The sequence below is a fragment of the Oryctolagus cuniculus genome, chromosome 16 (genome assembly GCF_051225735.1).
Source record: "Oryctolagus cuniculus isolate XC-2025 breed Fujian yellow rabbit chromosome 16, ASM5122573v1, whole genome shotgun sequence".
Taxonomy (NCBI): domain Eukaryota; kingdom Metazoa; phylum Chordata; class Mammalia; order Lagomorpha; family Leporidae; genus Oryctolagus; species Oryctolagus cuniculus.
The window spans coordinates 7,599,065-7,623,169 of record NC_142882.1 but is presented as its reverse complement, the minus strand read 5'-3'; the positions used below and the strand labels follow the sequence as shown (position 1 = coordinate 7,623,169).

The 24,105-nt window shown below is 40.8% G+C and overlaps 1 pseudogene; it reads left to right on the top strand.

Moving 5' to 3' along the window:
• The window catches only part of LOC127490092 (mRNA export factor pseudogene), a 38,251-nt pseudogene extending 25,569 nt beyond the window's left edge, over positions 1 to 12,682 (top strand).
• The last annotated feature ends 11,423 nt before the right edge of the window (positions 12,683 to 24,105 follow it).

Below are 24,105 nucleotides of genomic sequence, written 5' to 3'. Positions count from 1 at the left end.
TATATCATTCTCTAGCTTAAAAAGCTAGTGCTAATTTAGCTTCATAATAAGTTTAAATCATAGATAGTGATCAATTTTCAAAGTGTTTTAGTGGAACTATTTCTTTTTTTTAACTTTTATTTAATGAATATAAATTTCCAAAGTACGACTTATGGATTACAATGGCTTCCCCCCATACCGTCCCTCACTCCCACAACCCTCCCCTTTCCCACTCCCTCTCCCCTTCCATTCACATCAAGATTCATTTTCGATTATCTTAATATACAGAACATCAGCTTAGTGTACATTAAGTAAGGATTTCAACAGTTTGCTCACACACAGAAACATAAAGTGAAAAATAATAGATGATTTTTTTAAATGATGATGAAATCAGATCAGACCTATTGTCATGTTTAATCCCAGTGAGTGTCAAGTTGGGAATTGATAATTTCTTTTTTTTTTTTTACAGAAGATCAGTTTAGTATGCATTAAGTAAAGATTTCAACAGTTTGCACCCCCATAGAAACACAAAGTGAAATATATTGTTTGAGTACTTGTTATAGCATTAAATCTCAATGTACAGCACGTTAAGGACAGAGATCCTACATGAGGAGTAAGTGCACAGTGACTCCTGTTGTTGACTTTACCAATTGACACTCCTGTCTATGGCATCAGTAATCTCCCTATGCTCCAGTCATGAGTTTCCAAGGTTATGGAAGCCCTCTGAGTTCTCCGACTCTTATCTTCTTTAGACAAGGTCATAATAAAAATGGAGGTTCTCTCCTCCCTTCAGAGAAAGGTACCTCCTTCTTTGAAGAACTGTTCTTTCCACTGGGATCTCACTCACAGAGATCTTTTTGCCAGAGTGTCTTGGCTTTCCAGGCCTGAAATACTCTCATGGGCTTTTCAGCCAGATCCGAATGCCTTAAGGGCTGATTCTGAGACCAGAGTGCTATTTAGGACATCTGCCATTCTATGAGTCTGCTGAGTATCTCGCTTTCCATGTTGGATCACTCTCCCCTTTATTTATTCTATCGGTTAGTGTTAGCAGGTACTAAACTTGTTTATGTGCTCCCTTTGACTCTTAGTCCTTTCATTATGATCAATTGTGAACTGAAATTGATCACTTGGAATAGTGAGATGGCATTGGTACATGCCACCTTGATGGGATTAAATTGGAATACCCTGGTATGTTTCTAACTCTACCATTTGGGGCAAGTCAGCTTGTGCATGTCCCAAATAATACATCTCTTCCCTCTCTTATTCGCACTCTTATGTTTAACATGGATCACATTTCAGTTAATTTTCAACACTTAAGAATAACTGTGTGATAATTACAGAATTAAACCAGTCATATTAAATAGAACCGACAAAAAAACTACTAAGAGGGATAATGTATTAAGTTGTTCATTAACAGTCAGGGCTATGCTGATCAAGTCACTATTTCTCATAGTGTCCATTTCACTTCAGGATGTTTCCTTTTTGGTGTTCAGTCAGTTGTCACCAATCAGGGAGAACATATGGTATTTGTCCCTTTGGGACTGGCTTACTTCACTCAGCATGATGTGTTCCAGATTCCTCCATTTTATTGCAAATGACTGGATTTCATTGTTTCTTACTGTGGTATAGTATTCTAAAGAATACATATCCCATAATTTCTTTATCCAGTCTAACATTGATGGGCATTTAGGTTGGTTCCAGGTCTTGGCTATTGTGAATTGTGCTGCGATAAACATTAGGGTGCAGACTGCTTTTTTTGTTTGCCAATTTAAACTCTTTGGGTAAATTCCAAGGAGTGGGATGGCTGGGTCGACTGTAGGGTTATATTCAGGTTTCTGAGGAATCTCCAGACTGACTTCCATAGTGGCTTGACCAGTTTGCATTCCCACCAACAGTGGGTTAGTGTCCCTTTTTCCCCACATCCTCGCTAGCATCTGTTGTTGGTAGATTTCTGTATGTGAGCCATTCTAACTGGGGTGAGGTGAAACCTCATTGTGGTTTTGATTAGCATTTCCCTGATTGCTAGTGACCTTGAATATTTTTTCATGTGCCTGTTGGGCATTTGGATTTCCTCTTTTGAAAAATGTCTATTGAGGTCCATGGCCCATCTCTTAAGTGGGTTGTTGGTTTTGTTTTTGTGGATTTTCTTGATCTCTTTGTAGATTCTGGTTATTAACCCTTTATCTGTTGCATAGTTTGTAAATAGTTTTTCGCATTCTGTCGGTTGTCTCTTCACTCTCCTGACTGTTTCTTTTGCAGTACAGAAACTTCTCAATTTGATGCAATCCCAATAGTTGATTTTGGCTTTGACTGTCTGTGCCTCCCGGGTCTTTTCCAGAAATTCTTTGCCTGTGCCAATATCTTCAAGGGTTTCTCCAATGTTCTCTAATAACTTCATGGTGTCAGGACGTAGATTTAGGTCTTTAATCCACGTTGAGTGGATTTTTGTGTAAGGTGTAAGGTAGGGGTCTTGCTTCATGCTTCTGCACGTGGAAATCCAGTTTTCCCAGCACCATTTATTGAATAGACTGTCCTTGCTCCAGGAATTAGTTTTAGATCCTTGATCAAATATAAGTTGGCTGTAGATGTTTGGATTGATTTCTGGTGTTTCAATTCTGTTCCATTGGTCTATCCATCTGTTTCTGTACCAGTACCATGCTGTTTTGATTACAACTGCCCTGTAGTATGTCCTGAAGTCTGGTATTGTGATGCCTCCGGCTTTGTTTTTGTTGTACAAGATTGCTTTAGCTATTCGAGGTCTCTTGTGCCTCCATATGAATTTCAGCATCATTTTTTCTAGATCTGCGAAGAATGTCTTTGGTATCTTGATTGGGATTGCATTGAATCTATAAATTGCTTTTGGGAGAATGGACATTTTGATGATGTTGATTCTTCCAATCCATGAGCATGGAAGTTTTTTTCCATTTTTTGGTATCCTCTTCTATTTCTTTCTTTAAGATTTTGTAATTCTCATCGTAGCGATATTTAACGTCCTTGGTTAAGTTTATTCCAAGGTATTTGATTGTTTTTGTAGGTATTGTGAATGGGATTGATCTTAGCAGTTCCTTCTCAGTCATGGCATTGCTTGTGTATACAAAGGCTGTTGATTTTTGTGCATTGATTTTATATCCTGCCACTTTGTCAAACTCCTCTATGAGTTCCAATAGTCTATTAGTAGAGTTCTTTGGATCCTCTAAGTAAAGAATCATATCGTCTGCAAAGAGGGATAGTTTGACTTCTTCCTTCTCAATTTGTATTCCTTTGATTTCTTTTTCTTGTCTGAAGGCTCTGGCTAAAACTTCCAGAACTATGTTAAATAGCAGTGGTGAGAGTGGGCATCCCTGCCTGGTGCCAGATTTCAGTGGAAATGCTTCCAACTTTTCCCCATTCAATAGGATGCTGGCTGTGGGTTTTTCATAAATTGCTTTGATTATATTGAGGAATGTTCCTTCTATACCCAATTTGCTTAGAGTTGCCTAGTAGTCCTGGCTAGCTTTCATCATGAAAGGGTGTTGAATTTTACCAAATGCTTTCTCTGCATCAATTGAGATAATCATATGGTTTTTCTTCTGCAGTCTGTTAATGTGGTGAATCACATTGATTGATTTGCGAATGTTGAACCATCCCTGCATACCAGGGATGAATCCCACTTGGTCTGGGTGGATTATTTTCCTGATGTGTTGTTGTACTCTATTGGTGAGAATTTTATTGAGGATTTTTGCATCTATGTTCATCAGGGATATTGGTCTATAATTTTCTTTCAGTGCTGCATCTTTCTCTGGCTTAGGGATTAAGGTGATGCTGGCTTCATAGAAAGAATTTGGGAGGATTCCCTCTTTTTTGATTGTTCTGACTAGTTTGAGAAGAATTGGAGTTAGTTCTTCTTTAAATGTCTGGTAGAATTCAGCAGTGAATCCATCCTGTCCTGGGCTTTCTTTGTTGGGAGGTCCTTTATTACTGTTTCAATTTCTGTTTCAGTTATGGGTCTATTTAGTTTTCTATGTCTTCCTGGTTCAATTTTGGTAGATTGCATGTGTCCAGGAATCTATCCATTTCTGACAGATTTTCCTGTTTACTGGCATACAAGTCCTCGTAGTAATTTCTGATGATTCTTTTTATTTCTGTGGTGTCTGTTGTTACATTTCCTTTTTCATCTCTGAGTTTATTGATTTGGGTAATTTCTCTTCTTTTTTTAGTTAGTTGGGCCAATGGGGTGTCAATTTTGTTTATTTTTTCAAAAAACCAGCTTCTCGCTTGGCTGATTTTTTGAAGTGGTTTTTTTTTTTTTTTTGGATTCAATCCTGTTAATTTTTCTCTGGTTTTAATTATTTCTCTTCTACTAGATTTGGGTCTGATTTGCTGCAATTTTTCTAGGTCCTTGAGATGCGCTGAAAGCTCATTTATTTGGTACCTTTCCAATTTCTTGATATAGGCACCTATTGTTATAAATTTGCCTCTCAATACTGCTTTTGCTGTATCCCATAAGTTTTGATATGTTGTGTTGTTATCCTCATTTACTTCCAGAAAGTTTTTGATTTCTCTTTTGATTTCTTGAATGACCCAGTGTTCATTCAGGAGCATGTTGTTCAGTCTCCATGTGTTTGCATACTTTCTAGGGTTACCTGAGTTGCCTATTTCCAGCTTCATTCCGCTGTGGTCTGAGAAGCTGCATGGTATGATTCTAATTCTTTTAAATTTGCTGAGACTTGCTTTATGGCCTAGTATGTGATCAATCCTAGAGAAGGTTCCATGCACTGCTGAGAAGAATGTGAAGTCTGTAGATATAGGGTTGAAAGTTCTGTAGATATCTGTTAGATCCATTTGGGCAATAGTGTCAATTAAATTTGCTGTTTTCTTGTTGATCTTCTGTCCGGATGATCTGTCTATTTCTGAGAGTGAAGTATTAAAGTCCCCCAGTACTATTGTATTGGAATCTAAATCTCCCTTTAAGTCCCTTAACATATCTTTTAAATAGACCGGTGCCCTGTAATTAGGTGCATATACATTTATAATAGTTACATCTTCCTGTTGAATTGAACCCTTAATCATTATATAGTGTCCCTCTTTGTCTCTCCTAACAGTTTTGGTATTAAAGTTTATGTTGTCTGATATTAATATGGCTACACCTGCTTTTTTTGGTTTCTGTTGGCATGGAATATCTTTTTCCAACCTTTCACTTTCAGTCTGCATGCATCTTTGTTAGAGAGATGTGTTTCTTGTAGGCAACAAATAGTTGGGTTGTGTTCTTTGAGCCAATCAGCCAATCGGTGTCTTTTAACTGAAGAATTCAGACCATTAATGTTTAATGTGACTATTGATACTTAGTGACTTTGCCCTGCCATTTTCCCGGAGATATTTTCTAGTATATGCTTTGAGCTTTCCATGCTCTTTTACTGGTAGGTGTTCTTCCTTTCCCTTCTTTCATATTGATGGCCGTGTTTCTGTGTTTCTGAGTGTAGCACATCTTTAAGTATCTTTTGCAGGGCTGGACGAGTGGCCACAAAGTCTTTCAATTTGTGTTTGCTATGAAAGGTCTTTATTTCACCTTCATTCACAAATGAGAGCTTGGCAGGATATAATATTCTGGGCTGGAAATTTTTCTCTCTTAGCACCTGTGCTATGTCTCACCATTCCCTCCTAGCCTGTAGTGTTTCTGATGAGAAGTCTGCTGTGAGTCTGATTGGAGATCCTCTGAGAGTAATCTGACGTTTCTCTCTTGCACATTTTAGGATCTTTTCTTTATGTTTCACTGTGGTAAGTTTAATTACCACGTGTCGTGGTGAGGATCTCTTTTAGCCATGTTTATTGGGGGTTCTATGAGCTTCCTGTACTAGGATGTCTCTGTCCTTCTCCAAACCCGGAAAGTTCTCTGCTAGTATCTCACTAAAAAGGCCTTCTAATCCTTTCTCTCTCTCCATGCCTTCAGGAACTCCTAGAACTCGAATGTTGTTTTTTTTAATAGTATCCTGTAGATTCCCACAATATATTTTAGATTTCTAATTTCCTCTTCTTTTCTTTGGTTTGACTGTATGTTTCCCTGTGCTCTATCTTCTAAGTCCAATATTCTCTCTTCTGCTTCACCCATTCTGTTTTTAAGGCTTTCTAATGTGTTTGTCATTTGATCTATTGAGCTCTTCATTTGATTTTGATTTCTCTTCAGTATCACACTTTCCTGTTCTACTTGTTTCTGAGTTTCATTTTGATTCTTCCTTAAAATTTCATTTTCACGAGAGAGATTTTCAATCCTGTCCAATAAGGATTTCTGTAGTTCAAGGATTTTCTTTTGAAAACTTCTGAATGTTCTTATCATAAATTTTTTGAAATGTGTATCTTGCATTTCTTCTATCTCATCATCTTCATAATCTTGGCTTGGGGTGTTTTGTTTATTTGGAGGCATCATAGTGTCATCGTTGATCTTGTTCCCTCGATTTCTGTGTGTGCTGCTTGGCATAGTTAATTCTTCTTTCATCACTGTGCGTTTTTTTTTATTTTTTTTATTTTATACTATGTCCGTGTTAAGTGGACTGCCTGCTATTGGAGGAGCCTTGGAGGCTTGAGATGGGTGCGGCCTGAGAGCTCTGCTTGGTTCTTCCTGATTAAGGGTGTGCAAACATGACACCCTCATGTTTTGCGTGGTAAATCTTTATTTATTTATTTATTTATTTATTTTATTCAGGGGGTAAGTAATACCGCACAGCAAGGCTGTGCAGAATTGATGGTATTTAGCTTCCAGTCTCTGGCTTCTACCCAAAGAGTCTACGTAGGCTCCTCTGGACTCCCACTGGGTTGCCTAGGCTACTGAATTGTAGTGACTCAGTTCCTTAGCTCTCCCCTGTTGATATGTAAATCCAGAGAGGGGGCCTGCACTTTGTCTTTTGGGAATTCTTCAAGCCTTGCAGCCTTGCAACCTTTGCAAGGTTAGGGGAAAGAGAAACCCCCAAGCTTTTTTTTTTTTTTTTCCTTCTTTCCGGTAGTGAGTTTTCTGCACTTTCCGGCCCCCCTCTAGATTCTAACCCCCGTTTCCCTGCCAATGTCTTGGGTTATTGAGCTCACTTCCCCTTCCAGTGCCAATGTGAGGACTCGGAGCCCTGGACGTCCCAACTCTCCCCGCTGCTCTGTGGAACTATTTCAAGAACAATAGGCATGAAGCTGTGATTTGAGCCACAGATCTCTGAGCATTGGCCATAGAAAAATACTGGACTAGTTGAGATAAGGGTGGCTTGGTTAAGGCATCCAGGGATAGCATCTGTTTTTAGCCCTAGTGAGGGGATGGCTCATGAATGAAACACATCTTCTGATGAGATTAATATATGGATTGGTAATTCCATTGCAATAACAACTCGGTTGTCAACTTCCAGTAGTCATATGTCACCTGGGTTTAAATTGGATGTTGGGATTATATATGAGACGAAGTTCAGGTCTTCATAGTCTGTGTACTCATAACTTCAATATCACTGGTGGCCTATGGTTTTTACTGTCAGGGAGGGGTTATTGATTTCATCTATTATATACAAGATTTGTAGGGAGGGAAGTGCAATTCAAATTAGAATAATAGCTGGGAGAATAGTTCAGATGGTTTCTACATCTTGGGCATCTATTGTGCGTGTGTGGGTAAGTTTTGTAGTCAGTATTAGTGAAATAATATAGAGGGCCAAGGAGTTAATTAGAAAAATGATCATAAGCCTGTGGTCATGGAAGTGGAGTAATTCTTCTATAATAGGAGATGAGGCATCTTGGAAGCCTAGTTGAAATGAATATGCCATAAAGATATATAGGGGTTGAACCTATAAATTAACTTCAACAATGTTATGTAATAGTTTTACTAATATCTTATTGAGAAAGTCAGAATGGTTATGCAGCTGGCATGAAACCAGTCTTAGGGGGTTCGATTCCTTCCTTTCTTGGCCTAGGCTTTTACGTAAGCAGGCTCTTCAAATGTATGATATGGGGGTGGACATCCGTGAAGTCACTCTAGATTTGTACTGGTTAACTCAATAGTTTCTACCTCTCGCTTTGAGGCAAAGGCATCCCAGATTATGAAAATTATTACAATTACAGCAGTGAGGGAGATGAAGGAGCCCATTGATGAAACAGTGTTTCACATTGTATAGGAATCTGGGTAATATGAATATCATAAGGGCATGCCAGAGAGTCCAAGGAAGTGTTGAGGGAAGAAAGTTAAGTTCACTCCTACAAATATTACAGTGAAGTGGATTTTGGCCTAAGTAGGGTCCAGAGTGTAGCCTGAGAACAGAGGGAATCAATGAGTGAACCCCCCCCATAATGGCAAATACAGCTCCCGTGGATAAGACATGGTGGAAGTGGGCTACCATGTAGTACATGTCTTGAAGAACAATATCTAGGGAAGAGTTGGCTAGTACAATTCCTGTAAGACCACCTACTGTAAATAAGAAAATAAACCCCAGAGCTCAAAATATGGCTGGGGATCACTTAATATTTCCACCATGTTGGGTTGCTAATCAAATAAATACCTTTACTCCCATAGGAATGGTAATAATTATAGTAGCTGATGTGAAATAGGCTTGTGTATCCACGTCCATTCCTACTGTGAATATGTGGTGAGCTCAGATGATAAACCCAAGGAAACCAATTGATATCATAGCCCACACTATTCCCATGTAGCCAAATGGTTCTTTTTTGCCAGAATAATGTGTTACAATATGAGAAATTATTCCAAATCCTGGAAGGATAAGAATATATACCTCAGGGTGTCTGAAGAATCTAAATAAGTGTTGATAGAGGATAGGGTCTCCTCCTCCTGCAGGGTCAAAACACGTTGTGTTTAGATTTTGGCCCATTAAGAGTATTGTAATGCCAGCGGCTAGAACTGGCAGGGAAAGAAGAAGAACGGCTGTTATGAGAACAGATCATACGAATAAGGGGGTTTGACACTGAGATATAGCAGGGGGTTTTATATTGATGACAGTTGTGATAAAATTAATGGCCCCTAGAATAGAGGACACCCCAGCCAAGTGAAGAGAGAAAATAGTTAGATCAACCAAGGCTCCTGCATGGGCTAAGTTACCCGCTAGTGGTGGGTAAACAGTTCATCCTGTACCTGCACCGGCTTCTACTATTCATGAAGCTAACAGAAGAAAGGATGGTGGGAGGAGTCAAAAGCTTTTATTGTTTATACGGGGGAAAGCTATATCGAGGGCCCCAGTTATTAGTGGGACTAACCTGTTTCCAAAATAGGTATCACTATGACGAAAATTATTACAAAGGCATGTGCAGTGATGATTACATGATAAATTTGGTCGTCTCTAAGTAAAGTTCCTGGTTGGCTTAATTCTGCTCGAATTAACAGACTAAAGGCTGTTCTTACCATTCCAGCTCAGGATCCAAATAGGAGATAGAGAGTTCCGATGTCTTTATGGTTGGTAGAGAATAATCATCGGTTAATGAACCGAAGCAGGGGTAAAATGGCTGAGTAAGCATTAGATTGTAAATCTAAAAACAGAGGTTGAGCCCTCTTTACCAAGCCCTGAGGTGAAATTTTCATGTTGAATTGCAAATTCAAAGAAGCAGCTTCAATTCTGCCAGGGCTTCTCCCACCTTCTTTTTTTTTTTCTTCTTCTTCTTCTTCTTATGGCAGGAGAAGTAGATTGAAGCCAATTGATTAGGGTATTTAGCTGTTAACTAAAATTTCGTGGGGTTGGATCCCACCAATCTAGGGGGACTTAGCTTAATTAAAGCACCTGATTTGCATTCAGAAGATGTGACGTTAATTTGCAGTCCCTAAGCAGGAGTTAAGAATAATTTACTTCCTTAGAGCTTTGAAGGCTCTGGGTCTATGTAACATAAACTCCTTCTAATCTTAGCTTAGTACTGAAAATATTTGTGTGAGGGGAAGAAATATTGTTGATAAAATGATTAGTGGGGCTATAAATAGTATGTGTTTCATTGATTCGAATTGTCATTTTAGTTTTAAGTTGTTGGTTGTTGGGAATATTGTCAGTGAGGTAGATGAGGCGTAAATAGAAGTATAAATTTAGAAGTGCTAATATAGCCATTGTAGTGGGTATGATGATATTGCCATTTTTTGTTAGCTCTATTCACTTAGGGATAAAGCCTGTTAGTGGGGGTAGGCCTCCTAGTGATATTAAGGTAATTAGGATGGCTGAAACTATTAGTGGGGTTTTATTTCATATTTGTGATAGTGAAAGGGTAGTTGTGCTTGTGTGATGTATAAATATTATGAACATGCGAATTTTTAATAGCATATAAATAGATTGAGAATTATAGTATTTGGATTAAATATAATAATGGCTACCATTCATCCCATGTGGGCAATTGAGGAGTACACTAAGATTTTGTGGAGTTGGGTTTGGTTAAGCCCTCCTCAGCCACTGACTATAATTGATAGGATGGCTACTAACATTGTTAAAGTTGAGTCAATTGATGGTGAGATTTGGTAAAGGATAGATAGGGGTGCTAGTTTTTGTCATGTAAGAAGAATGAGTCCTGATTTTAGGGGGACCCCTTGGGTTACTTCTGGGACTCAGAAGTGAATGGGAGCTATTCCTAATTTAATGATTAATGTTAATATAATTAAGATTGGGGTAAAGTGATTTTGTGGATTATTGTTCATTGGCAAGAGTCAAGAATGTTAAGTGTAATTACTATTATTAAGATTATTGATGCTGTGGTTTGTGTTAAGAAATACTTAGTTTCACCTTCTGTTGATTGTGGTGTGGCTTTGTTAATTAAAATTGGAATAATGGCTAATATATTTATTTCTAGGCCAATTCATATGGTTAATCAGGGGGAGCTAAATACTGTAATTATTGTGCCTAGGAACAGGGAGACTTGAATAATAGTTAGGACTAAGGGGTTAATTAGTATGGGAAGGATATAAACCAACATTTTCGGGGTGTGGGCCTGATAGCTTATTTAGCTGACCTTACTATAGAATTTGGTGTATCAGGTAGCATGAAGAATTTTGAGTTCTTAGGTGTAGGTTCAAGGCCTATAGTTCTAGAAATAAGAGGGCTTAAACCTCTATTATTTACTCTATTAAAGTAACTCTTTTGTCAGACATATTTCTATATGTGAGGGAGAATGCTTGAACGTATAAAGGGTATGGAGATGTGTCATATGCATAGAGCTATTGTAAGAGGTAGGAAACTTTTTCATAGGAGTTGTATGAGTTGGTCATAATGAAATTGAGGGCAGGATGCTCAAATTCATAGGAATGACATTGTTAGTAGGAGGGTTTTTACAGCAAAATTAATTGTAAACATTTCTGGATTAGTGTGGCTGTGAAATGAGCCTAAAAATAGGATGGTTGTGAGAGCATTTATTATAATAATATTAGTATACTCAGCAAGAAAGAATAGAGCAAATGGACCACCTGCATATTCTACATTGTTCCAGGCTACTGGCTTCAGCCAGGCTTGGCCGTAGCTTTTGTACTTTAGGGGAGAAAACTGGCAGCTGGATTTCTCTCTGTCTCTTTCTCTACCTCATTGTTGGTTGGTGTTTCCAGGAAATGTAAACAATAGGCATTAAAAAAAAAAAAAACATTCTGTCTTCTGTAGTCCCTAGTGGCATATATTTTGTGCACTGTTTTACTGAAAATACCTCCTGTCATGACCTTACTTTGTGACTGAGTGTCCCATTCCATTCTCTGTCCCATTACAGCTCTGAACTCACCTGACCCAGCACCTCAGATTTGACTCTGCCACTGGGCCACTTCCGGATACCACCAGAACAGGGCTTGGGTTGTGTGGCAGAAGCAGGAAGTAGTTACCTGCTGACAAGTCCTCATGTAGGCCAATCTGCTGAAAAAGATTTTGGAGGCGTATACATACACACGCGCACACACACACACACACACACATATCAGTGTGTTGCATTTTGATATAGCAGTGTCAAAATTTAGGACCTCAATAACAACCAAGTGCTACAGATTGCACAGCATGATACTCCTGTTGGAAGCAAACATTTCATCAAAGCCCCAGTCTACAGTTGTGTGATGTGTGATGACCAATTGCTTGGATGAGACTCAAGTTTTGGGATGCCTGTTTATCAAATCCTATGATGATGTTGCAACACTATGAAGAGATTTCCTGTACAGATGATACAGTATGACCATGGTAGCAACTGTGGAGACAGGCTGACTATCAATAAGAGAATCAACCTTCTGAATTCAGGGGAATTGAAAACTCCACTGAAACATCAGCCTTGACATGTGGCTACTTTTATAAACAAACAGAACAAGCCAACTGGTTTTGCCCTGGGAACTATTGCAAGGAGAGTTGCTAATCATTATATCAATATTGCAAATCCAGCCAAAGATAACTGCATATCTAAATGTCATCTATCCAATGGAATCAGCACTTCAGTGCCTCAGGTTCTCTATGGAGTAAATGGAATTTCAATCCACTTGAGTTTTGGTACCCTTGCAACTGTGGGGCCTGTTTTGTCAGTTCTGGGACAAAGATGCCAGAAGAAAACTAAAAGCTTCAGAACAGCTCAATCACAGGACAATTTGCTGACACAATAACAATGGAAACAGATTGCCTATCCTTGCAGCTATGACTTGTCCAAGGGACATGCAGTTTTTAATCCCTCAAAGAAAGACTACATTTTCCTGCATAAGGGAGCAGAAGAGTATAGCTTAGAGGTCAGAGGCATCAGAACTGTCCAGAATTTTTCACACCTCTCTGCACACATTTGAGTGCCATGATTGGACAGCTTAAAGGATGGAAATATGGAAATGGAGTTTATCCTGGGAGATAACGATGTCATTGTTCACCAGCCAATCAGTGACTCCTTCTCTCCATTGCACGCCTGCTACAAGGATTTTCTGAAGTTCCAAGGAGATGGAAATTACTATAAAAGTTATATTTCTGTGGGCAATGCCAGAGACTGTGTCATGCTTATTCAACAACATGTATATTCAAGATTATTAGAAAACCGTCTATGGACCCTGTACTTTGTTATAAAACATTTGGGAATTAAAAGGAACAACAAAGTTTGAGCACAACCAGATCAAGTCAACTACAACTACTACCACCCCCCAATTCCAACACCCCCCACCAAACCAACAACAAACAAAAACCACACAGGTCCCCATCTACCTACAGTGGAATCTTCATGCCCTGTAGGTGAGTTCTCAGGGTCCGCATTTCTTTCACTGACTTTACCACAGGGCAACTCAACAGAACTTACCCTCCTGGGGAACAGAGGGGATGAATCTCCCTCAGTCTTCTCTCCATTGTGCTCCTGCAATTTGATCTGCTCTAGCCATGTTGTAAGGTAAAGGCTAATGGAAGCACATTGATCAGGTGGTAGAGGATCTAACTGCCTGTTCAGGGAATAGGAAATAGTTAAAGGTACTCTAGTCTATTAAGAGGAACCAAGTGGGGTGAAAGCAAAGTACTTTAGTCACATAACCAGGATTTGATCATGGAAAAAGGGGCCTGTAATGAACCAAATAGTATTTCAAGCTGAGGGGTGATGTGCCATTGCGCCACACCCTATACCCACCATCCAGTTTCTGGGAGTCCAGTCTTCACAACTGTGAGCTTCACCAAAACCATCACAGTGGGAAGCAAACTTCCTTCCAGGATTATATTTGTGAACCAGTAGGTATGGATAGGGCGACTGGATCACAAGTGGGTGGGGGTCTGTTGGGGTAGAGAAGACTAGTAAGTAGATTTGTTAGGAGGAGTTGGGGATAACATAGAGGCATAACAGGTAGGATAACACAGGGCAATTAGCAGGTTAGGTATTATAGGAACAGAGTCTTGAAGAGCTGGGCATGGAGTAAATGAGGTCAGGTACTGGGAAGGAGTGTCATTTGTCAGGGAAGGAAAAGGGTGACAAAATAAGGAGATCTTGGAGGAGGGTAGATTAGAGGATTATAATTTGATGGGCCTGAGGCATGGCAAGACTGAGGTGAGAGATCATATGAAGGTAAGGACAGTGTGGAAGATCAGGCTGGTGTGGGAAGCAAGTGGGCAGACAGGATGTAGTCACAGAAGGTTGAAGTTGCTATGTAGATATGAGAGGAAGGAGGTGGGGGAAGAGGGAGGTAGAGGAAGAGGAGGGTGAGGCTAGGGAGAAGGGTGAGAAGAACAGTGAGGAGGGAAGGAAGGACTAGAAGCAAGGTCAGGCTGGGATGGGCAAGCAGAAGACAGGTGAGGCAAGCATCGAGGTACAGAGCAAAGGCGAGGATGGCCAGGAGGGTGACAAGCAGGAGCAGCATGAGGCTGAGATGGAGGATAAGGAGGAGGGTGAGGCTGGAATGACATACCGGAAGGAAGGTCAGGCTAGGGTGCAGGGACAGAAGGAACTTGAGGCTGGAGTTGAACATAAAGAGGAGGTGGCTGATAAAGAGAAAGAAAAGGAGGGTGATGCTTGGAAGGAGGACCAGGAGGAGGGTGAGGCTGGAGCAGAGGATCAGAAAGAGGCTGCAGTGGAGAGGGAAGACCAGAACGAGGGTGAAGCTGGTGTAGAGGAAAAGGACAGTGAATACGATGGCAGGGAGAAGGAAAAGGAGGGTGAAGAGGAGGGTCAGAAGGAGGGTGGTGCTGAGTCTGGGAGAGAGGATCAGGAGGAGGGCGAGCCTTGGGGGCAGGATGAGAAGACAGGCGAGGATGGCACAGAAAAGCAGGAGGACACTGAGAGCAGGGTGAGGAACCAGGAGGAGGGCAAGGTTGGTGTACAGGTGCAATGAACAGCTGGCACCATGTTGACTGGACAGAAGGATGGTTGCACTGTGGAGAAAGACTGGAGGAAAGGCCAGACTTATGGAGAGCAGTGACAGGAAGGTGGTGTCTTCATAAAAGGCTAGGAGACAGGTGAGGCTTTTGTTCAAAAAGTGTTAGAAAGCATTTCTGGAGATCATGGCCACAAGGAAAAGGAAGGCTGAGAGGAACATCTGGAGGAGGCTGCGACTTGTGTTTAGATGCAGGAGGGCTAGGCTTGCACTTGGGAGCAGTGGGTGGGTGGGGCTTCTGTTCAGAGACAGAAGAAGGGCAAGGTTGGTGTTTAGGATGAGAAGGGGGATGAGGTTTGAGTGAGGAATTAGTAGTAGGATGAGCCTTTTGTGGAAGCCCAGGAGTGTGAGCAGGAGGTGCAGGAGCAGGAGCAGGACCTGGCTGGGGTGCAGGATCAGAGGGAGAGTAGGGCCAGTATGGAGGAGCAGGAGGAGGAAAAGGCTCAAATACTGAACCCAGAGGAGGGTCCAGGGGGAGAAAAGGAAAGTCAGATATGGGGGGGGGGGGCTCTAGGAGGAGGGTGAGTCCAAGATGCAGGATCTGGGGTTTTTGCCTGGTGTGAAGGGACAGAAGGGATGTAACAATGGTATGGCTGACTTGGATAGTTGGGCTGGAGTGGAGGGCCCGGAGGAGGATGAGGCCAGTATGGAAAAGCAGGATGGTAAGGCTCAAACACAGAGCTAGTAGGGTCAGGCTGGGGTGGAGGACCAGACACATGGCCTGGGCTATAGGATCAGGAGGGTCAGGCTGGAGGGAAGATAAGGAATAAGGGGGAAGATGGCATTGGGAGGCAAGAATTATTTGAGGCTTACCTGTCATGTTCTTAGGAGAGGCTCCTAGCAATCAGAACCAGTGACTGGTAAGGGTCCAGGACTACAGCTGCTTTTATAGGCCAGCCTGTGTCACAGTGCCCCTTATGACATAAGCATGCCCCTCCCACCTGGGCAGTGAGTACAACTTTGGATTGTAGCAAATGGTTTTTCCACACATACCCACACTCCCACCTCCAAAACCATTGCACCTCCACTCCCTCTCCCATCACATGCTAGATTCATTTTTAATTATCGTTATATACAGATCAACTTAGTACATACTAAGTAAAGATTTCAACAGTTTGCACCCACACAGACATACAAAGTATAATGTATTGTTTGAAGACTAGTTCCACAGTTAATTCTCATAGTACAACTCATTGAGGACAGAGGTCCTTCATGGGGAGCAAGTGCACAGTGAATCCTGTTGCTGATTTAACAATTGACACTCTTGTTTATGAGTTCAGTGATCACCTGAGGCTCTTGGTATGAACTGCCAAGGCTATGGAAGCCTCTTGAGTCCACAAATGCAGACATCATTTAGACCAGGCCATAATCAAAGTGGAACTTCTCTCCTCCCTTCAGGGAAAGGTACCTCCTTCTTTGATGGCCCCTTCTTTCCACTGGGATTTCCCTCACAGAGATCTTTCATGTATCTCATTTTTTGCCACAGTGTCTTGGCTTTCCATGCCTAAAATGCTCAGAGCACAACTTTTCTGCAGTGTAGTTTTCAGCCCTTGTGACTCTGTATTTCCTCTTCCTGTGGCCCAGAAACCTAGGGCCATAACTGGTAGGAAGGCACACATTACTTACTATGCATACTAGGTACACACATCTGAGTGTGTGCACTATTGAGTCCACTACCTGAGATGGGTAACCCCATGTTGGTTGACCATTTTTTTTGGCAGTGGCTTCTTTACTCCCTGAAGTCCCCTCTTCCATGCAGAATATTTACAATCTAGGATGGGTGCAGCAACTTTGCCACTAAACTAGAGGCCAGGGAGTGCAATGCTGCTTAGATGCAGATCAGCACAGGGAGGGGTTCCTGGGGAAGGCCCAGGCTGGTGGGGCCTAGGCAGGTCCATGGCTGCTTGGTGTCCAGGAGCAGGAGGATGTCTGCACTCTCTGATTAAGCCTGCAGCCTCTGATAGTTGTGCCTCTGTCTCTGCACCTTCTCCTCCAAGGCAGCCCTGTCAGTTTCTTCTGTAAGTTCTCCTGTAGCTTCCTGAGCATTGTCTCCAGGTGCAACATCTCTGACAGGCTCCCAGGCTCTTGCTCAGCAAGGTTCCCTCAAGGTCTCTGCTCTCTGGGATGGACTGTCCCTCTGAGGCAGTGAGTCCACAATGGAGTAGCAAGTAGAGGTGATCTTGTGAGACACACTTACACTCATCCCCTATGGTCTTGCTGCCTATTTCCAACATGATCTTGCTGATGGAGTTCCTCAGGGACAAGGTTTGTGGTATGAAGGAGGACCTTACCTCAGGGGCTGGATCATCCTTGTCCTCCTGGCCACCAAAGCCAAGCTGTCAGGTGCCAACAAGGAGACATCCCCTATCCAAGATGAGCCAGGCAGCTTTGGTGGCCAGGAAGACAAAGGTATACACAGGTATACACACTTCATGCATTTCATATAAATATAAATTCCCACCTCCAAAACCATTGCACCTCCACTCCCTGTCCCATCACATGCTAGATTCATTTTTACAAATTTAGAAACATAGTGATTCTTCCCCACTGTACTCTCACCCTTCTTCCTCCGACCTCTGCTATTCCCATCTTACTGTGTTTTTGTTATAATCATTCCAAGTGGAACAGCATGATCTCCCACTGTGGTTTTCTAAAAAAAGTATTTAAATATTTGAGATTCTTATGATGGTGGAATAGAGAAAGGACATACCGCTTTGTGCTAGGAAGAAACAGTAGCAAAAAAGTGGAGGAAAGGGCATTCACACAAGAAGAGTTGGAGAGAAACCTGCAGGGGAAATTCTACAGCAGGAAGAAAGATGCCATGGATCCACATGGAAGTTGCAGATGCATCAAGGACATGACCCCTGCAGATAAGAGCTAGAGGAAGCAATAGATTTAGAGAGCAAGGTGAGAACAGACTGTGGGTACCCATGCCATAGGTGATACAGCTGGAGTGACAGCTTGCTGTGAATGTGGCTTGGAGTTAAAACAAGGACAGTGTACCCCTCCCTTAACACAGCAAAAATGGGCACATTTATCTCTCCCCATGCCCCAACAATGGCACCTGGCAACCAGCTGGGAGAAAGCACGATATTGACAAAAGTAGTGGCTATTTAACCTTGGGTACACTCATGTGGCAATGGATGGGGAAAAGCCACTATTCTGAAATCAGTAGCAGCTATGGTGGCTCTTGTGTGTGCTAAGCAACACGCAGGGAAAGATGCCATTTTCAAATGAGTAATGGCTGTATTGTCTCTTGTGCATACGTGTGATCCAGGGATTTTACTAGAGGGAAAAATCCACATTTCCCATTGATTTTCAGTCTAGCTGGGAGGACTGAGAGGGGTTGGGTACTCAGGTGGAATTGTGAGGTGTTCCCAGACTCTACCTACCAGAGGCTCAGGGCTCAAAGTGCCAAGGTGCAGCACCCACAGGCAGCTGGCTCTGGGAACATCTCTTCCACTCCTTGGATGGGACAGGCTAAAAGGGTGCAGCAGATCCTTTGCACCCATGACCATGAGAGACTTGTGTGCAGAGACTGTGGGAATCCTGTGACTACATGTTAGGGCACAGACTGTAACTGGATATCTAAGCAATCACTGAGTGTGGTGCCAAAGGCTCAGAACTCCATGACTTCTGGAGTGGGTCATGATAGTGGGGATCATGTTCACATGAGGACTGCACAGATCCTTTATGCAGTTCTTGTGGCAGTGCAGGTGAGTGCTGCACCCACTGTGGGCTAACCCAGGGCATTTTCCACCTTGGAAGAGAGGAAGTGAGGTTTTGATTATGCCAACAGGGGTGATCAAACCCTCCTTCCTGCTTAAAAGAGGAGATCTACTGCACTCCACTGAGCTCTTGCCACACTTTGTGCACTGACAGAGCTCTGTGACACTACCCAATATATTCCAGTAGGCATTGACTGAAGGAACAGACACTCAACTAAAACACAGATGCATAGTTCAAACACAAAATCTGTCAGAGGAGAAAACTGAGTAATTTTGACCATTGGCAGTTCCAAGCTGGCAGAATAGGGAGAGAGCTTACTGATCTAGTCCAGGAGAAGATAGTTTAATAAAAGTGGAGATAATGTAGTCTCAGGGAAGAATTAGGGGAAAAACAGCAGAGGAAGCTCTTCTGAAATTAGGGAGACATGGTAGACCTATGTGGAGGGCATGTGTGCCCACAGCTCAGGACACCAGCAGCCGAGAGCCTCCACACTAGCACTGCAAAGTGAGGTGAGATGAGTCCACAGTAGCTGAGACACTGGCAGAAATGTGGTAGGAAGAGCCTAGACGGAATGATGCTTGAAGCCCTGTGAGAAAAAGAACGCCAGCCTTACTAGAGGAGAGAAAAAATAAAAGGGCACAGACATGTTTCTCTCTCCAATCACATAAGGTGTATGAGCCAATAGAATGGGAACCATTTTGGACATACATAACAGCTGCACCAGCTAGTATCTGCACCCAGAAATCAGCTGAGCAGAAATATGGGAATAATAACAGGAGACTAAGACCTACTGAATGTGTGAAACTTCTGAACAGAGACTGCGAAAAACAAACAAACAAAAAACTGTGATTATGTGGGAGAACTCATGCTGTGGATGAGACTTGGAGCAGTCTCAGTGGGAGGCACCACAAGCTTGGGTGGCCCTGGCTACCTGGTGAGAGACATTGCAGAGGAATCTGAACTTACACTGAGGACTGAACAGATCATTTGTATGGTCCTTAGGACAGAGCAGAAAAATATTATACCAACTGGGGATAGTGCTCAGGCACTGATCGCCATCAAGGATAACAATTCAGCTGAGGAGAATTACTTCCCTTCTGATTAAAAAAGAGATTAACCATGCCACATCTGAGTGTGTCATCTTAGGCACACCATAACCATGAAGAACTGAACAAAGCTCTCTGGCAACACTCACCACAAGCCTCTAGAGATTCAGTGAAAGCAGATAGTCCATTTCTCTCCAGAGTTATAGTACAATGAGAAAAGCTACCACAGTGAAAATCACAAAAGAAGAAGAAACCAATGAATATCTCCACAAATGCTGAACAAAAGCAATGATCCAAAAAAAAAAAGAAAGAAAAAAAGAAGACAACATGATTCTCCCAAAAGAACATGACACTTAAGAACAAGATTATGAAGATGATGAGAGAGAAGAAATACAAGATATGGATTTCAAAAAATTTATGATAAGAATACTTAGAAGTAATCAAATGCAAACACACGATATACTGAAATCCATGTAGGACATGAAAGAAAATCTCTCTCATTAAAACAAAATGTTAAGGAATAAATAAAAAGAAATGAAGAATTCAACAGAACATGAAATTGAGAAAATGAAGAGAAATCAAAATGAAATAACGAGTTCAATAGGACAAATAAAAAACACAGTTGAGAGCCTTAAAAATAGAATAAGTAAGGTGGAAAAGAGAATATTGGACTTAGAAGACAGAGCACAGGAAAGTATACAGTCAGACCAAGATGAGGAAATTAGAAATATAAAAAATATTGTTAGGAATATACAGGATACTATTAAAGAACCCAACATTCGAGTTCTTGGAGTTCCTGAAGGCATGGAGATAAAGAATTAGAAGGCCTTTTTAGTGAGATACTAGCAGAAAATTTCCCATATTTGGAGAAGGACAGAGACATCCAAACACAGGAAGCTCATAAAACCCCCAATAAACATGACCGAAAGAGATCCCCACCACAACACATTGTAATCAAACTCACCACAGTGAAACATAGAGAAAAGATTCTAAAACGTGCATGAGAGAAACACCAGATTACTATCAGAGGATCTCCAATTAGACTCACAGCAGACTTCTAATCAGAAACCCTACAGGCTAGGAGGGAAGGGTGAGATATATTCCAAGTACTAAGAGAAAAAACCTGCCATCCCAGAATATTATATCTTGCCAAGCTCTCATTTGTGAATGAAGGTGAAATACAGACCTTTCATAGCAAACAGAAATTGAAAGAATTTCTTACCACTCATTCAGCCTGCAAAAGATGCTTACAGATATGTTACACGCAGAAACACGGTCATCAGTATGAAAGAAGAAAAAGGAAGAAAAACTCTAATAAAATATCACAGGAAGTTCAAAGTATATATTAGAAGTATCTTTGCAAAATGGCAAGGCAAAGTCACTATTTATCAATAAGCACACTGAATGAAAATGGCCTCAACTCTCCAGTTAAATGACACAGACTAGCTGAATGGATTAAAAAATAAAAACTATCTATTTGCTGCTTAGAAGAAACACATCTTTCCAACAAAGGAGCATGCAGACTGAAAGTGAAAGGTCGGAAAAAGATATTCCATTCCAACAGAAACCAAAAATAGCTCATGTAGCCATCTTAATATCAGACAAAATGGACCTTAACAGAAAAACTGTTACAGGAGACAAAGAGGGGCACTATATAATTATATATAATGATTAGGGGATCAATTCAACAGGAAGATGTAACTATTATAAATGTATATGCACCTAATTACAGGGCACTGGGCTATTTCAAAGATATATGAAGGGACTTAAAGAGAGACTTAGACTCCAATACAATAGTATTGGCAGACTTCAATACTCCACTTTCAGCAATTGACAGATCGACCAGACAGAAAATCAACAAGAAAACAGCAGATTTAATCGACACTTTACACCAAATGGATCCAATAGATATCTACATAACTTGTCATCCTACACTTGAAGAATACACATTCTTCGGCAATGCATGGAACTTTTTCTAGGATTGACCACATACTAAGCCATAAAGCAAGTCTCAGCAAATTCAAAAGAATCGAAATCATACCATGCACCTTATCAGAGCACAATGGATTTAAGCTGGAAATTAGCAACTCAGGAATTACTAGAGCATATGCAAACACATGGAGACTAAACAAAATGCTCAAGAATGAACAGTGGGTCATAGAAGAAATCAAAAGAGAAATAAAAAACTTTCTGAAAGCAAACACAACATTTCAGAAATTATGGGATACAGCTAAAGCAGTTTTCAGAGGAAAGTTTATAGCAATAGGTGCCTACATAAATAAATTGGAAAGGCACCCAATTAAAGAGCTGTCAATGCAATTGAAAATAAATCTTGATGTGAATGGAAGGGGAGAGTGAGTGGGAAAAGGGAGGGTTGTGGGTGGGAGGGACGGTATGGGGGGGAAGCCATTGTAATCCATAAATCGTACTTTGGAAATTTATATTCATTAAATAAAAGTTAAAAAAAAGCTATCAATGCAAATCAAGGACTATAAAAACTACAGCAAACAAAACCCAAAACTAGTAGGAAAACAGAAATAATTGAAAGTATAGAGAAATCAACAGAATTGAATAAAAAAATTACAAAAGATTAGCTAAATGAAGAGCTGGTTTTTTGAAAAAAATAAACAAAATTGACACACCATTGGCTCAACTAAGCAAAAAAAGGAGAGAGAAGAGCCAAATCAATACAATCAGAGATGAAGAAAAGAATATGACAACAGACTCCAGAGAAATAAAAAGAGTCATCAGAAAATCCACAAAGAGTTGTATACCAGCACACTGGGGAATCTATAAAAAAAATGGATAGCTTTCTGGACACATCCAACCTACCTAAATTGAACCATCAAGTCACAGAAAACCTAAAAAGACCCACAGCCAAGTCAGAAATTGAATTAATAGAAAGTCCCTCCCAATAAGGAAAAGCCTAGGAACAGATGTATTCACTATTGAATTCTACCAGACATTTAAAGAACTAACTCCAAATCTTCCCAAACTATTCAAAACAATAAAGGGAGGAATCCTCCTAATTATTTCTATGAATCCAGCATCAGCTAAATTTCTAAACCTGAAAACTATGCAGCAGAGAAAGAGAATTACAGACCAATTTCCTTGACGAACATAGACACAAAAGACCTCAATAAAATTCTGGCCAATAGAATGCAACAAGAGATCAGAAAGATCATCCACCCAGACCAAGTGGGATTTATCCCTTGTATGCAGGGGTGGTTCAATGTGTGCAAAACAATCAATGTGATACACCACATTAACCCATTGCAGAAGAAAAACCATATGATTATCTCAATAGATGCAGAGAAAGCATTTGATAAAATTCAACACCCTTTCATGAAGCAAACTCTAAGCAAACTGGGTATGAAAGAAACATTCCTCAATACAGTCAAACCAATTTATGAAAAACCCATGACCAGCATCCTATTGAATGGAGAAAAGTTGAAAGCATTTCCACTGAGATCTGGTAGCAGACAGGGATGTACACTCTCACCACTGCTATTCAATATAGTTCTGGAAGTTTTAGCCAGAGCTAGTAGGCAAGAAAATGTAATTAAAGGGATACAAATGGGGAAGGAAGAACTCAAACTATCCCTCTTTGCAGATGATATGATTCTTTATTTAGGGGATCCAAAGAACTCTACTAAGAGACTATCGGAACTCACAGAAGAGTTTGGCAAAGTAGCAGGATATAAAATCAATGCAGAAAAATCAACAGCCTTTGTATATACAGGCAATGTCATGGCTGAGAAAGAACTTCTAAGATCGATCCCATTCACAATAGCTACAAAAACAACCGAATACCTTGGAATAAACTTAACCAAGAATGTCAAAGACCTCTGTGATGAAAATTACAAGATCTTAATGAAAGAAATAGAAGAAGATACCAAAAATGGAAAAACCTTCCATGCTCATGGATTGGAAGAATCAATATCATCAAAATGTCCATTCTCCCAAAAGCAATTTATAGATTCAATGTGATACCAATCAAAATACAAAAGACATTCTTCTCAGATCTGGAAAAAATGATGCTGAAATTCATATGGGGCACAGGAGACCTCGAATAGCTAAAGCAATCTTGTACAACAAAAACAAAGCCGGAGGCATCACAATAGCAGATTTCAGGATATACTACAGGGCAGTTGTTATCAAAAAGGCATGGTACTGGCACAGAAACAGATGGATAGAACAATGGAACAGAATTGAAACACCAGAAATCAACCCAAACATCTACAGCCAACTTATATTTGATCAAAGATCCAAAACCAATCCCTGGAGTAAGGAGAGTCTATTCAATAAATGGTGCTGGTAAAATTGGATTTCCATGTGCAGAAGCATGAAGCAAGACCCCTACCTTTCACCTTACACAAAAATGCACTCAACATGGATCAAAGACATAAGTCTATGAACCAACACCATCAAATTATTAGAGAACATTGTAGAAACCCTACCAGATGGGCCAAGGACCTCAATAGACATTTTTCAAAACAGGAAATCCAAATGGCCAACAGACACATGAAAAAAATGTTCAGGATCACTAGCCATCAGGGAATTGCAAATCAAAACCACAATGAGGTTTCACCTCACCCCAGG